At 49.8% G+C, this 16,032-nt stretch overlaps 1 protein-coding gene across 1 annotated transcript in view; it reads left to right on the top strand.

Moving 5' to 3' along the window:
- Positions 1–911: 911 nt before the first annotated feature.
- LOC128418204 (leucine-rich repeat and fibronectin type III domain-containing protein 1-like protein) overlaps positions 912–16,032 on the top strand; it is a 68,792-nt gene continuing 53,671 nt past the window's right edge. The window contains exon 1 of the mRNA XM_053397662.1: positions 912–2,266. The gene's annotated coding sequence lies outside the window, so the exon portion shown is untranslated. The remainder of the gene's footprint in view (positions 2,267–16,032) is intronic.

Genomic DNA, 16,032 nt, shown 5'->3' with positions numbered 1-16,032 from the left:
CCCTAGAGGTCCCTCCTATTCTATTATTCTAACATTGCGTTTCAATAACCCGCTCTGGGACCTTTGTTGTTGTTTAGTCGTGTCTGACTCTTCGTGACCCCACGGACCAGAGCACGCCAGGCTCTCCTGTCTTCCACTGCCTCCCGCAGTTGGGTCAAACTCATGTTCATAGCTTTGAGAACACTGTCCCACCATCTCGTCCTCCGTCGTCCCCTTCTCCTTGTGCCCTCCATCTTTCCCCACATCAGGGTCTTTTCCAGGGAGTCTTCTCTTCTCATGAGGTGGCCAAAGTCTTGGACCCTCAGCTTCAGGATCTGTCCTTCCAGTGAGCACTCAGGGCTCATTTCCTTCAGAATGGAGAGGTTTGCTCTTCTTGCAGTCCATGGGACTCTCCAGAGTCTCCTCCAGCACCAGAATTCAAAAGCACCAATACTTCAGCGATCAGCCTTCTTTATGGTCCAGCTCTCACTTCCATACATCACTACTGGGAAAACCAGAGCTTGAACTATACGGACCTTATTGTCCATGGAGTTTTCTTGGCAGGGATACTGGAGTGGCTTGCCGGTTCCTGCTCCAGGTGGATCACGTTTGGTCAAAACTCTCCACTATGACCTGTCCATCTTGGGTGGCCCTGCATGGCATAGCTCATAGCTTCTCTGAGTTATTCAAGCCCCTTCCCCAGGGCAAGGCAGTGAGCCATGAAGGGGTATGGGACCTTAGGGAGAAGAAACGCGGCAACCAGCCTACCCTGGGTGCCAGTGATGGGTGCGTGTGAGCGTGCCAGCGAGCCAGCCACCATCAGGGGCAGCAAGCCCCCTAACCTGGGTGGGGCTTCTGCTGCGCCTTTAAGAGCCGGCGGGGCGGGGCGCCCGGTGCCTGGTCCGGAGCCCAGAAGCCGCCCTGCTTGTTCGCCGGCGCAAGCCAGAAGGAGGCGCTCCCTGAAGGCGCGGCTGCTGGCGCCGGGCATCCTGGGCCAGGGAGCCCGCGCCGGGTCTTGCAGGCTGCCGGCTCCGGCCCTCTCCATCTGCCCTCGGCGGGGCCATCCTGCCGGCGCGCTCCCTGCATCCCTTTCTCCATCCCCCGCATCTGGTACCCATCGCCTGGCAACCTGCATCCTCCATCCTCTGCGGATGCTGCGCTCTTGCCCCGCCGACCTCGAGCCCTAGAACCGCCGGGATTTTTTTCCTCTTCCCTCCTCGGGGGGCTTTCTTCACATGCAGCGCCCGGCGGAGAGGGGCTCGCCGCTGTATCCCCCCACCCCGCTCCAAGCTGCGATGCTCAGGGTGGGCGTGGGCCGCCCATCCCCCAACGGAGCAGTCCCTTTGCCCGGCAGCGCCCAAGCCGCCCTCTTTGGCTTCTAGAGAGATCTGCAAGGGCGATAGAGGAGCGGTGCTGTGGGGAGGGGGCAGAGGACAGGAGAGCCCCCCGGGGGGCGCGCACCCCGTGCAATATTAACTCTTTGTCCTCCGCCGCGGCGGGATTGCAGACGGAAGAGGTGGTGGTCGCCGCTGGTTGATTTTATTATACATTAAACGTGCGCGTGTATCTTCTCTGCTATCCGGGGCTGCTAATCTAAGGCGGAAAAGGTGTTTTCTGGGGGTCCTCTGGATGGCCGCTGCCTTTGCGAAGAGAAACCTCTGGGCAGTTTTGCAAGCTCCACGCCCTGGTGGGGAGAGAGAGAGATCGAGAGAAAGAGAGAGAGATCCCTTCCCCCATCTCCATCTTCCTCATTGGAGACCAGCTGAAGGAAAGCAGAAGGAATCCCTCCGTCGGATGGCTCCCAGGGCTTGAGGATCGCTTCCGAAAGGTGAACCTAGGAAGATCTTGCAGGAAGGAGATGGGCTTTCCTCTTTGTTCTGGACAGCATCGTTTCAGGATGTGAAGCGACGGGCACCTCTCCTGGCGCAGCGAGAAGACCGCTGCCTGGGGACCTCCAGCCCATCTTTTGCACCGAGAGCCTGGCAGAAGGCAGCGAGGCTGGCGCGGTGGGCTTCGAACTCCCCTCTCCCCGCTCTGTAGCTCTGCAGATCTTATTTCATCGCAGGGGATTTTGGCCAACCGGGGTGCTAATGGGCACGCTGCCTGGCATCCCTGGCGGTGCAGTGCTCTCCTCCGAACGGGCACTTCGGTTTCCCCGATGGGAGCCGGGCTCCCAGTTCTAGGGACTTGGAGGAACTGGGATGGATGGTGGAGCAGCTGCCCTAGGAACCGGCCGCCGTGGGGAGTGAACCCCAACGCCTATGGGTCCCTGGAGCTGCAGAACAAGGTAGGTACGTCGCTGGGCTGTCGGGGCTTCTTGGCACCCAGAGACTCCTCCGGAGATTTGGAGCGCAAGGCGACCTGTCTGGGATCTCGAGGGAGCTGGGTGGGGGTATTGGTTCTGGAGACAAGGTTGTAAAAAAATAAAAATAAAATATATTTGTAGCATGCTCTGCCTTGTGGGTCTTACAAAACCTTGCTCAAATAGAAATCAATGTTGCTAAAGAGCTCTCAGTTGCATCCATCGGCTAGAAACATTTTGGGGGGTGGATTTGTAATAGATTTGGTTTTTATTTTTTGAGGAGTTGGAGGAAGAACCAGGATTTTAACCAGATAAATGTGGTTTTCTGAGCATGTGCAGAGTGCATTTGCTTTGCCACTGAATTCCTGTGCCCACTGAGGCCTCGCCCGACTTTGGCCATTTTTTTAAAAAAATCTGGAAGGTGAGGAAGAAGAAATAGAGCATGTGCAGAGTGCCATTCCCCATCACGGCTCAGTTATCCTTGCAAGGGCCATGGGAAGTGATGGGGAAGTCCTATACCACCTCATCCCTTCCTGTCGCCTTGATTTTCTTTTCGCAGTCCATCCCCCCCTTCCTGCCCTGTTCATTAAAAACAGAATTATTCTAATCTACCCTTTCACGATGGGTGTGTGTGTCACACACTAAGGAGACGGATCAGTGGAGATTAAAATAAAAGAAAATTAGACACAAATAAGAACTCTCCAAATGGCCATCAAACCCTTGGCTCCCGAGGATGATATTGCTATCGATTACTATGGGATGTAATTTGCATGCCCAAGTGCTTTACAGCGACTGTCTTCTTAACAAAGAGGAGTGATTAAGATGCTTTAGAAATCACCCCCTCCCCCGCCGTAAAATGGGGGTTTTTAATTACTGAACTCTTGGGTTTTGTTGTGAGATCATTCCTTCAAAGCCCTTTGAGCGAGGAGATGGGAGCGCACAGTGATTCATAATAATATGATCTCCCCTTTTTGTGGCTGCCTCGCCCAGCGGGCGCTCACAGAGAGAAGTTGCTTTGCCCCCTTCTAAAACAAGCTAGAAGGAAAAACATCGCTTCCTCCGGACTTTGAAATTGTACTGCCCTCCCCCACTGCGTGGGGTGAACCCCCAAAACCCTTGCGGTGTGGGAGTGACGTGTGTGTATGTGTGCGTTTTTGCGCCTTGCCCTTCCTGGCACCCCGAAATTTGCTGCCCACTCTTGCCGGAGTTGCTAGGAGAGCTGAGCCAATGAAGCGAGATTAAGGAAATTTACGAGATTTCAGGAGCGTGCTGTCTCTATATGTGTGTGATATAAGGTGTGGCAAGTGACTGAAAGGGTTTTCCCCCCTGTTCCTGAGCCCAGGTTTCCATCTCGCAGCTTCGTTTGGATGGCTCCAACTCTATTTCTCCCACAAACACTGATTTTTTTTTAAATTTCAGCCATTTGGGACCTGGTGACTTTTGCATTATTATTATTATTATTATTATTATTATTATTATTATTATTATTAACCCACCCTTCATCCTAAAGTCTCAGGATGGGTTGCAACGATAAAACACAATATTTAAAACAGTTTAAAACTGTGGGGTGTAGTGGTTAACGTGTTGGAGTAGGAGCTGGGAGACCAGGGTTCAAATCTCCCACAAGACATGAGTGGCTGTGACCGTGTGTGTGTGTGTGTGTGTGTGTGTGTGTGCAATCACTGCCTCTCAGCTGACCCCCCCTGCACAGGGTTGTTAAATGAAGAGGAGAACCATATATTACATCACCTTGAACTCACGGGAGAAAAAAGGGATATGAATGCAACCAACAAATAAATAATAATAAACTTGCAATCACAAAAATCCTAAAAATATACGCCCCAAGTGTCAAAGGCCAGGGCGAAGGGGCTTGCAATTCCCAACCCCCACCTGAAATTTCCTGCAAGCAGAGGGCAAGAATCTTGGGCTGTAAGTATTTTGGGAATGTACGCTGTTGAGCAGCTAGTTTAAGGCAGGCTTTGCTAATCTGGTGCCATCCAGATGTTCTGGGCAACAACTCCTGTAAACTGCTGGGAGTTGCAGCGCACAACATCTGGGGGGCGCCTGCTTGGCAAATGATGGGTTAAGAGACGAGGTTGCCTGGTTCGTTCCTCTGACAGGGACAAGAGGTTATAGGGCAGTGTTTCCCAAACTTGGTTTCTCCAGCTGTTTAGGGACTACAATTCCCATCATCCCTGACCACTGCTCTTGCAACTAGGGATGATGGGAGTTGTAGTCCAAAAAAAGCCAGAGAACCAAGTATGAGAAGCATTTGTATAGGGACACAATCCAAACATCTTCGTTCTGGGCTGCAGCACACCTCAAGTTGGGAATCTGGGGTATCCAGCGGCGATCCTCTCCAGATGTTGTGGGGGGCTCCCATCACCCTGACAATTAGCCACAGGCTGATGGGAATTGTAGTCCAGAATATCCAAAGGGCTGGCTACCCATGGAGTAGATAGGGAATATCCATTTGTTTCTCTTTCATTTCCTTTCTCAAGTCTCTAGTCCTCAAGAAAGGCGGAAAGAAGTTTAGGGGTCCGCACTGAGCACGAACTTGGAACTTTTTTCGCAGAACATGTGAACTTTCCCCCAAAGTGTTTGTGTGTCCCCAGCCCCCATTTTGACTCTGCACCAGAAATAGTCATTCTGCAAGAGGCAGGCAGAAACATTCACGTGGTAAAGGGGTGGGACATTTTGAACCCTTCCCTGACCCTCTTTTTTGGGTGTGTGTTTGCTTCTCCTGCCCCCCCCCTTGTCCCATGCCCTTGTTTCACTTGCTAATGTGAGCTAAATAAATTCTGCAACAAACAAACAAACAAGCCCAAAGCCTTGCAATATTAATACGTCATGTAAATTAAGGCTGTTCTGCATAAATTAGTTGGAGCGGAGCGAATCTGGACTTTCTCTGAGCAGAAATCCGAGTGTAGCGTATGCATTATGGATTCAGTAACCCGCAAGTTGTTTTCCTCAGCGGAGCTCTGAAGAAGCTCTGTGCCTCATTTTGCGCAACAGACCCAAAGAGAGCGTCGTGCTTTATTCCCTCCCTGCCTTGCAGTTTGGCTTACTTGCTCGAGTTACCACATCAACGAAAGACCAAAAATGCAGAGAGAATACAGAACTCTTTATTGCAGCAGAAGAAATATCATATATTTATTCAAGCATCCTGTTAACAGATCTGATATAGGCCACATTTTACGCAAGGTGTTTCAGCGTGAGCCAAACCAGCTCCCTTTCGCATGAGGTCGTTATCAGTTGCTTAATGCAACACAGCAAACCTGTACAAATAAAATAAAAATAAATGAAGGGCACGTTAAGGTCAGCACTTCTGAAGTTATCAGCCAACTGTACATCAAAAGTGGCAAACTAAATATTCACCAACAGGCCTTGACATCTGGCGCATAAAATTTTAAAGGAGGCAGGCAAAGCGATTCGCTTCAAATCTACGTTCTCAACAGCTGCCCTGGGTAGATAAACTGACAATTGTCAGTAATAACCAATTAAATTCGCATCTACTCTCTGAGGCCCCCAAAGAGTTTTTGGGGGAGAGGGAGGTTGGATTAGATAGGGCACGGTGAACTTTTGGCCCTCTGGGTGTCGCCGAACTACAACTCCCATGGCGACTGGCCGTGCATGCTGGGAATTGTAGTTCAGCAGCAGCTGGAGGGTGCCACCTAGATTCGACCTCGGAGCGCCAACCTTCAACTCAGTCATGCATTTGGTAACCCCTCTGCCCTGTGGAACTCCATCCCACCAGATGTCAAGGAAACAAACAACTATCTGCCTTTTAGAAGACATCTGAAGGCAGCCCTGTTTAGGGAAGCTTTTAATGTTTGATGTTTTATTCTGTTTTTAATCTGTTGGGAGCTGCCCAGAGTGGCTGGGGAAACCCAGCCAGATGGGATGATGATGATGATGATTATCCTGACTAAACATTAGGAGTTACTTTCCGAGAGCAAGAGCTGTTTGAGAGGGGAACAGATCCCTTAGGAAGTTGGTGTAATCTCTTTCATTGGAGGCTAGATAGCCGCTTGCCAGGGATGCAGTCACTGTGATTCCTGCATTCCAGGGGGTTGGACTAGATGACCCCCGGGAGACCCTTCCACCTCTTCAATTATATGATTAAATTAGAACAAATGAGTCATGAAGGCTGGACATAGTGCAAGGATCTAGGAGTCTTGGTTGACCACAAACTTGACATGAGCCAACAGTGTGACGCGGCAGCTAAAAAAGCCAATGCAATTCTGGGCTGCATCAATAGGAGTATAGCATCTAGATCAAGGGAAGTAATAGTGCCACTGTATTCTGCTCTGGTCAGACCTCACCTGGAGTACTGTGTCCAGTTCTGGGCACCACAGTTCAAGAAGGACACTGACAAACTGGAATGTGTCCAGAGGAGGGCAACCAAAATGGTCAAAGGCCTGGAAACGATGCCTTATGAGGAACGGCTAAGGGAGCTGGGCATGTTTAGCCTGGAGAAGAGGAGGCTAAGGGGTGATATGATAGCCATGTTCAAATATATAAAAGGATGTCACATAGAGGAGGGAGAAAGGTTGTTTTCTGCTGCTCCAGAGAAGCGGACACGGAGCAATGGATCCAAACTGCAGGAAAGAAGATTCCACCTAAACATTAGGAAGAACTTCCTGACAGTAAGAGCTGTTTGACAGTGGAATTTGCTGCCAAGGAGTGTGGTGGAGTCTCCTGCTTTGGAGGTCTTTAAGCAGAGGCTTGACAACCATATGTCAGGAGTGCTCTGATGGTGTTTCCTGCTTGGCAGGGGGTTGGACTCCATGGCCCTTGTGGTCTCTTCCAACTCTATGATTCTATGATTCTATGAAATCAGGCCGAATGCTCAATAAACAGGTCATCTGGGAGGAGCCCCTGCTCCAAATGCCCCATCCAAACGCCCCCTGCATTGCAGGGGGTTGGGCTAGATGACCTTTGGGTGTTTTTTCTGTTAACGGAGAAATCTGAGGGCTCCCTTAGACAAAAAAACAAAACAAAACACAAGGACTCCAGCCAGCAAAACAGCAGCCAGTCGGCTTGGTCTTTATTGAAGACTGTCGCAACAGGACTCCCACCTGCCACCAGGTGGAACAAGATGGAAGCCCAGAACAAAAGAGAACCCAAACTTTTATTAGCTGCTAATCCCTGTTAAGTTGTGGGCAAACATATCAGAGGACACAGCGATTCTTCAAACAGCTCTTCTTTATTCTGAGGCCAGAACTGAACTGAGCTGAAGGGCTCAGTCAGCCTGCTTATATAGAGCTCCAGTACCTTGTTACTGTAACAACATTCTAAAACTATCCAATCACTGAACGTCACTTCCGATCCTTCATTTGCATAACTATCTACAGTATCCATCCAATCACTGAACGTCACTTCCGATCCTTCATTTGCATAACTATCTACAGTATCCTCCTGCTGGCCCAGGGTGAGAACTTCAGTACATAACAATCCCCATGTTGTTGTTGTTGTTGTTGTTTAGTCGTGTCCGACTCTTTGTGACCCCATGGACCAGAGCACCCCCATGTTACACCCCCCCATACATCATGGTTACATCATGAAAGGGGAGGTCTGGTGGCCGTAATCTGAGCATCCTGGACCCTGCCCCATGGTTCTCCTTGCCCTCCACCAAACACCCATCAAGTGTAACAAAAGAGAGATTTACATTTCCCTGTTTCCCAGCCAAGTTCATCACACCCTTTTGTCTTCATCTGGGTTTGTTCTTTCTGGAATGGCTACCTGTCTGGCACTCAGGTATCAGGATGCCAGGGATTATCCCTCAGGCAGAGGGGCTGCTGAGGAGCTGAGCTCATGTCTATATGAATTTCTGAAGTTTTCCCAATGAGCCAGTACACAGATACATTTATCAGTGAATTCTTACATTTGGTATTCTGCAGCAGAGGCCCTTTGAATTAGATAGGAAGAAACTGTGATGAAGTGTTTTGTGGGGACAATTCACAAAAGTGATTGTGCTGGGTTTGGTAGTGGGCTGCATGTGCCTGATATCTGCTGGAGGGGCAACCCCCTGCCCAACCTATACATAAATTCCTGCAACATTTCCACGTCTACAATTCTATGATTGGTCAGGTGGCCTTTAATCCCTCACAGCTCCCAAATAGGAGGAGGAGGAGGTCTAAAGTGCAAAAAAAAGCAAGGAGGGGTGTGCCCTAATTCTGAACCTAATTGTGTGTCATCCCCCCCCTTCAGCCTCCCCTCATCTCGCTTTTGCCCGCAAGGCTCGAGTCATCAGAACAGGCCGTCTGTAGCTGGAAGCATTGCTCATAATGATCCCTATTGGCTATGAAATTAATGACAGCAGGTGGGGTTGCGAGCGGGGGAAAGGGCAGGCATCCAGCCTCCCAAACGAAGCGCTGGGATCCTGGCAAAAGCAATTTGCTACCAGGGGAGGAGGAGGAGGAGACCAGTGGGCCTTAATGCCAGTTGACTCAGCTCTCTCGCTCCACGACGAGCCCCAGCCTTGCCCTGGCTCAATGGGGTGCCCTCGACGTGGGTTGGCGTTTGGTCCCAGATGCGCCAAAGCGTCACATTCATAGGGCTTGCCCCCTGCCTACCCGCCCACCCGAGCAGATGTTGGATCTGGCCATGGTGACGCATGCCTTAGTTACCTCCCGGTTGGGCTACTACAACACACTCTGAGGTGGGCTGTCTTTGAAAAGTGTTCAGGAGCTCCAGCTCCTCCAGAAAGCGGCAGCCAGACCTCCGAATGGGATCGGTTACATGAAGAAATGGAGGCAGTGAGAGATTTCACTTTCTTGGGCTCCATGATCACTGCAGACGGTGACAGCAGTCACGAAATTAAAAGACACCTGCTTCTTGGGAGAAAAGTGATGACAAACCTAGACAGCATCTCATCCTCTGTCGCCCCCTTCTCCTTGTGCCCTCCATCTTTCCCAACATCAGGGTCTTTTCCAGGGAGTCTTCTTTTCTCTTCTCCATATAGTTCAAGCTATGGTTTTCCCAGTAGTGATGTATGGAAGTGAGAGCTGGACCACCAAGAAGGCTGATCCCCGAAGAATGGATGCTTTTGAATTATGGTGCTGGAGGAGACTCTGGAGAGTCCCATGGACTGCAAGAAGATCAAACCTCTCCATTCTTAAGGAAATCAGCCCTGAGTGCTCACTGGAAGGACAGATCCTGAAGCTGAGGCTCCAAGACTTTGGCCACCTCAGGAGAAGAGAAGACTCCCTGGAAAAGACCCTGATGTTGGGAAAGATGGAGGGCACAAGGAGAAGGGGGCGACTGAGGACGAGATGGTGGGACAGTGTTCTCGAAGACAGGAGTGCCTGGCGTGCTCTGGTCCAGGGGGTCACGAAGAGTCGGGCACGACTAAACGACGACAACAGGGGGCATGTTGAATAAAGACATAAGAAGAGCTTGCTGGATCAGGGAAGAAGGCCACCTAGTCCAGCATTGCATTCTCTCCTCTCCCCCCAGCTGTTTCCAGCTGCTGATCTTAAGAAGTATTTCTGCCTTTGACGGTAGAGGCAGGGTATAGTCATCATGGTTGGTAGCCATCAATAGTCCTCTCCTCCTCCCTGAATTTGTCTAATTCCCTTTTAAAGCCATCTAGGTTCAGCTGTGTTCAGCTGTGTGGAGGATTTCCCTTTATTGGGCTCAAATCTTCCAGCATTCAGCTTCCGTAGCTACGCGTTCCTGTCTTAAGAAAGACTTTCTCCATGTTATTGGTTACTACCAAGCTACTTTAAGTGAATTCAAATCACCAGGGTCTGATGAGCTGCACCCATGGGTAATAAAGAAGCTTGCGGATATAATCTCGGAGCCTCTGTGTATAATATTTGAGAATTCTTGGGGAATACATGAGGTCCCTGCAGACTGGAGGCAGGTAAATGTTGTCCCCATCTTCAAAAGGGGGGGGGGAGGAGACCCAGGTAGCTACTGACTTGTCAGCTTGGTGTCGATACCAGAAAAGGTCCTTTTTGTTGTTGTTGTTTAGTCATTTAGTGGTGTCCGCCTCTTCGTGACCCCCTGGACCAGAGCACGCCAGGCACTCCTGTCTTCCACTGCCTCCGGCAGTTTGGTCAAACTCATGCTGGTAGCTTGGAGAACACTGTCCCACCATCTCGTCCTCTGTTGTCCCCTTCTCCTTGTGCCCTCCATCTTTCCCAACATCAGGGTCTTTTCCAGGGAGTCTTCTCTTCTCATGAGGTGGCCAAAGTCTTGAAGCCTCAGCTTCAGGATCTGTCCTTCCAGTGAGCACTCAGGGCTGATTTCCTTCAGAATGGAGAGGTTGGATCTTCTTGCAGTCCATGGGACTCTCAAGAATCTCCTCCAGCACCATAAAAGGTCCTAGAATGGATAATTAAACAGTGAGTCTTTGAACATTTCGGAAAGGAGCTATGATTATTAAGACCCAGCATGGGTTTTTATTGAAAACAAGTCATGCCAGACTAATCTCATTTCTTTTATTTTGATAGCTACAAGCTTGGTGGATCAGGGAAATGCTGTGGACATAGTGTATCTTGATTTCAGTAAGGCTTTTGACAAAGTGCCCCATGATATTCTTACAAGGAAGCTGGTAAAATGTGGGTTGAATGAGGTAACTGTTAAGTGGTTTTGTAACTGGTTGACTGGCCAAACCCAAAGGATACTCATTAATGCTTCCTTGTTTTCCTGGAGAAAGTGACCAGTGGGCGGCTGCAGGGTTCTGTCCTGGGCCTGTTGTTGTTCAATGTCTTTATAAATGACTTGGATGAAGGAATTGAGGGGATGCTCATCAAATCTGCAGGTGACAATGAACTGGGAGGGGTAGCTAATGCTGCAGAAGACAGAATCAGAATTCAAAATGACCTTAACAGATTGAAGAACTGGCCCAAACTGATAGAATGAATTTCAATAGGGACAAATGTCAGGTTCTGAACTTAGGCAGGAAGAACCAGCTGCACCAGTATAAGATGGGGGACACCTGGTTTCCCAGTGGTACATGTGAAAAGGATCTAGGGGTCTTAGGAGACCACAAGCTTAACATGTGTCAAGAGTGTGATGCAGCTGCAGCAAAAATAAAAATATCTAATGCTATTTTAGGCTACATCAAGTGAAGTCTAGTGTCCAGGTCAAGGGAAGTAATAAAAGGTAAAGGGACCCCTGACCATTAGGTCCAGTCGTGACCGACTCTGGGGTTGCGGCGCTCATCTCGCTTTATTCGCCGAGGGAGCTGGCGTACAGCTTCCGGGTCATGTGGCCAGCATGACTAAGCCGCTTCTGGCGAACCAGAGCTGCGCACGGAAATGCCGTTTACCTTCCCGCCAGAGCGGTACCTATTTATCTACTTGCACTTTGATGTGCTCCCAGTATAGGTAAAGGTAAAGGGACCCCTGACCATTGATGTGCTTTCGAACTGCTAGGTTGGCAGGAGCTGGGACTGAGGAATGGGAGCTCACCCCGTCGCAGGGATTCGAACCGCTCACCTTCTGATCGGCAAGCCCTAGGCTCTGTGGTTTAACCCACAGCGTAATAGTCCCACTCTATTCTGCCTTGGTCAGACCATACTTGGAGTTCTGTGTCCGATTCTGGGCACCACAATATAAGAAGGATGTTGATAAGCTGGAACGTGTGCAGAGGAGAGAAACTAAGATGATCAAGGGTCCAGAAACCAAGCCTGATGAGGAGCGGTTGAAGGAGATGGGTATGTTTAGCCTGGAAAAGAGGAGACTGAGGCTTTTGGGATCCCTTCCTATGATTCTATAAAAGAACTTCACTGGGTACTGGTCTGTTTCCGGGTACAATTCAAAGTGCTGGTTATGACCTATAAAGCCCTCTATATGAATTGGGCCCAGAATACCTGAAATATCACCTCTCCTTATATGTCTGGCTGCTAACAACCTCAGGTGAGTCCCTGTAAGGTAAAGGGACCCCTAACAATTAGGTCCAGTCGTGACCGACTCTGGGGTTGCGGCGCTCATCTCGCTTTACTGGCCGAGGGAGCCGGTGTACAGCTTCCGGGTCATGTGGCCAGCAGGACTAAGCCGCTTCTGGCGAACCAGAGCAGCGCATGGAAACCCCGGTACCTATTTATCTACTTGCACTTTGACATGCTTTCGAACTGCTAGGTTGGCAGGAGCAGGGACTGAGCAACGGGAGCTCAGGATTCGAACTGCCGACCTTCTGATCGGCAAGTCCTAGGCTCTGTGGTTTAACCCACAGCACCACCCGCGTCCCAATAGGAAGAATAATAATGGCTGCTGCAGTTGGGGTTTGGATAGTCATCTGTCATGTAGTCTTTTGCTGTGATTCCTGCATTGCAGGGGGTTGGTCTGGATGACATTTGGGGTTCCCTTTGAACTCTACAATTCTGTGGTTCTCTTCTATCTCAGGGCTGCCTCTTCCATCCCTCGCAGCTGCCTCGCACCATCTGGAACTCGTTCCTCGCTTGCGAAAGAGCCAGGGGTCCTGGCCAGGGTGCGGCCGCTCCTCCCAGAGCACTGTGTGACTGTTGCCCCACACGACCCCTTTTTGCCATGGGGAGGGGAGCGACTGCGCTTCCAAACCCTCCCCCCAAAGTCCACTCTAGAAACGACTCCTAATAATGGTTTGCATGCACGGATGCGGCAAATGGGTTTGCAAAATTGCTGCGCCTTGCAAAAACAGGCTAGCAGCAAGCAGAACTGGCCACGGTTCTGTGTTAGGATAATAGAGTCTTGGAACTGTAAGGCTGGAAGGCACCCCAAAGGCGATCTAGTTCAACCCCCCTGCAATGCAGTGTTGCTGACGAGGAACTCATGTCCTCCCTGGGTTTTTGTTCTGTGAAAAGGAGCTCCCCGCCCCCAGAAATCTAGTTCCTCCAGGTGATGTATCTTGGGACACAGGAGAAGGTGGGAAATAATTGGCTTGTTTTCAAAGCTTGTGTTACAGCATGAAAATACAAGCTGGTGTGCCACCCATAGTGTGGAACCTCAACCCCTTTATCTCAGGTTCGGGCTGTGCTGGGACAGAGGTAAAGGTAAAGGGACCCCTGACCATTAGGTCCAGTCGTGACCGACTCTGGGGTTGTGGTGCTCATCTCGCTTTACTGGTCGAGGGAGCCGGCGTACAGCTTCCAGGTCATGTGGCCAACATGACTAAGCCGCTTCTGGCGAACCAGAGCAGCGCACAGAAACGCCGTTTACCTTCCTGCCAGAGTGGTACCTATTTATCTACTTGCACTTTGACGTGATTTCGAACTGCTAGGTTGGCAGGAGCAGGGACCGAGCAACGGGAGCTCACCCCGTCGTGGGGATTCGAACCGCCGACCTTCTGATCGGCAAGTCCTAGGCTCTGTGCTTTAACCCGCAGCGCCACCCCGCGTCCCCTGGGACAGAGAGCTCGAGGCAAAATCCAGCCTCTCTGCCTTTTCCTTCCACTTAAGTTCCTAGTCCTCATGAACTGTGACGAAAACACTCTCTCTTAACTCCTTAGCCTCTGCAAAATTTCATGCCAGATTTTGATGGGTGTGTGTGTGTGTGTCAGGGCTGGATTGAGGTTTGACGAGGCCCTAAGCTACTGAAGGTAATGGGGCCCTTTATATGTCCAGCTGTCCTTTGCCAACAACAAATTGTCACTGTTTTTTGTGTTGAACATATGCTATATGGTAACTGATGGACCCAATAAAGCCATTTGCGCATCACAAAATAGGAGCCTTACACAACACAAAGCACGGTTGCTGTATGCAGGTTTTATTTTATTTGTTTTTTATCTTATATTTTGGAAATGTGCATCCAGTTTTTTCCCCTTTAATTTTTTTGGGGCCCCCAAGAGAGTGGGGCCGTAAGCTATAGCTTGTTTAGCTTATATGTAAATCCGGCACTGGTGTTTGTTAGAGATAGAAAGACACACCGAGGGACCGTCTTTGTACAATAAAGGGCATTCTCACAGACGTCCTTTTTTGGATATTGGCCAGAACCAATAAGGTACACTTGAACCCTGGTTTAAGATCTCCTGATATTCTTCCTCCAGACTGCTTGGCGGTTTGCCCAGAGTTGAAATCTCAACTTTTTTTTTTATGTGACCATAATTATCCTTTCCCCCAGTGGTCTTGAATTCCATCATTTTAGAAAACGTTTGCGTGTGTAGGCTGGAGCAAATCGACTTAACAAAGGGAGAAATCTGCCTCTTTGCTTGAACTTCTATTGAACTTTTTGATTCCCAGGCCGTCAGCGAAAGCAAAATAGCTCCTAATTATGCTCTTCATTTATTAATTAGCTGGTGATGGCTGGAGGTAGCTTGCCATCCACCCCCGGATTTAATTCCCTACCTCGTTGCTCTTAATTGTAACAAACTATGCGGAAGAGCAGCACCAAAGTAATTTTCCCTTCTGGAAATATCTCTCTCTGCCTTGGACACTCAGATGGGAAGATCTATTAACCATGTCTGGACCGGATGAGATTGTGCCTTTGACCTCTGCACTCTTAGTGCCCCTTATTTTAACAGAGTCAGTTTTGCAGATTGCAGCAAGGAGCTCAACTGCAAAGAGTAGACTCAAGATGAGACAGGGACAGCTCAGAGGTGTTCCATCTCAATTGTCTTTCTCTTCCTGGTGTGTGTGGGGAATAATAATAATAACAATAATAATAATAATAATAATTTATTTATACTCCACCCATCTGGCTGGGCTTCCCCAGTCACTCTGGGCGACTTCAAATAAAATATTAAAATACCGTAATACATCAAACATTAAAAGCTTCCCTAAACAGGGCTGCCTTCAGATGTCTTCTGAAAGTCTGGTAGTTGTTCTTCTCTTTGACATCTGGTGGGAGGGTGTTCCACAGGGCGGGTGCCACCACTGAGAAGGCCCTCTGCCTGGTTCCCTGTAACTTGGCTTCTCGCAGCGAGGGAACCGCCAGAAGGCCCTTGGCGCTGGACCTCAGTGTCCGGGCAGAATGATGGGGGTGGAGACGCTCCTTCAGGTATACTGGACCAAGGCTGTTTAGGGCTTTAAAGGTCAGCACCAACACTTTGAATTGTGCTCGGAAATGTACTGGGAGCCAATGCAGATCTCTCAGGACTGGTCCTGGCGGCCGCTCCCAGTCACCAGTCTAGCTGCCGCATTCTGGATTAGTTGTAGTTTCCGGGTCACCTTCAAAGGTAGCCCCATGTAGAGCGCATTGCAGTAGTCCAAGCAGGAGATAACTAGAGCATGCACCACTCTGGCGAGACAGTCTGCGGTCAGGTAGGATCTCATCCTGCGTACCAGATGGAGCTGGGAGACAGCTGCCCTGGACACAGAATTGACCTGTGCCTCCATGGACAGCTGTGAGTCCAAAATGACTCCCAGGCTGCGCACCTGGTCCTTCTGGGGCACAGTTACCCCATTCAGGACCAGGGAGTCCTCCACACCCGCCCGCTTCCTGTCCCCCAAAAACAGTACTTCTCTCTTGTCAGGATCCAACCTCAATCCGTTGGCCGCCATCCATCCTCCAACCACCTTCAGAAATTCAGCCTTCAGCCAGGAGCCTAACCCAAGGCTTATTCCGACTCCCATAATTATCGTTTCATTTCAGGCGAGAAGGAACCACAGGATCACAGAACCATAGATTTGTAGAGTTGGAAGTGTGTTTGTGTGTGGAGGTTACGGTCATTTTGCAAAAGCTCTTTGCACATGCTCAGAGGCTCCCACTTACTACAAAGCCAGGGCAGAAACCCTGGGTTTACATGCCTCGCCAGCTATTAAATCTTTCGGCAGCTTTAGGCAAGCAATCCATTTTTTTTCCTTTGCTTTCCCGCCCGCCCAA

This window comes from Podarcis raffonei, chromosome 8 (genome assembly GCF_027172205.1).
Source record: "Podarcis raffonei isolate rPodRaf1 chromosome 8, rPodRaf1.pri, whole genome shotgun sequence".
Taxonomy (NCBI): domain Eukaryota; kingdom Metazoa; phylum Chordata; class Lepidosauria; order Squamata; family Lacertidae; genus Podarcis; species Podarcis raffonei.
This window is presented reverse-complemented; position numbering and strand designations above follow the sequence as displayed.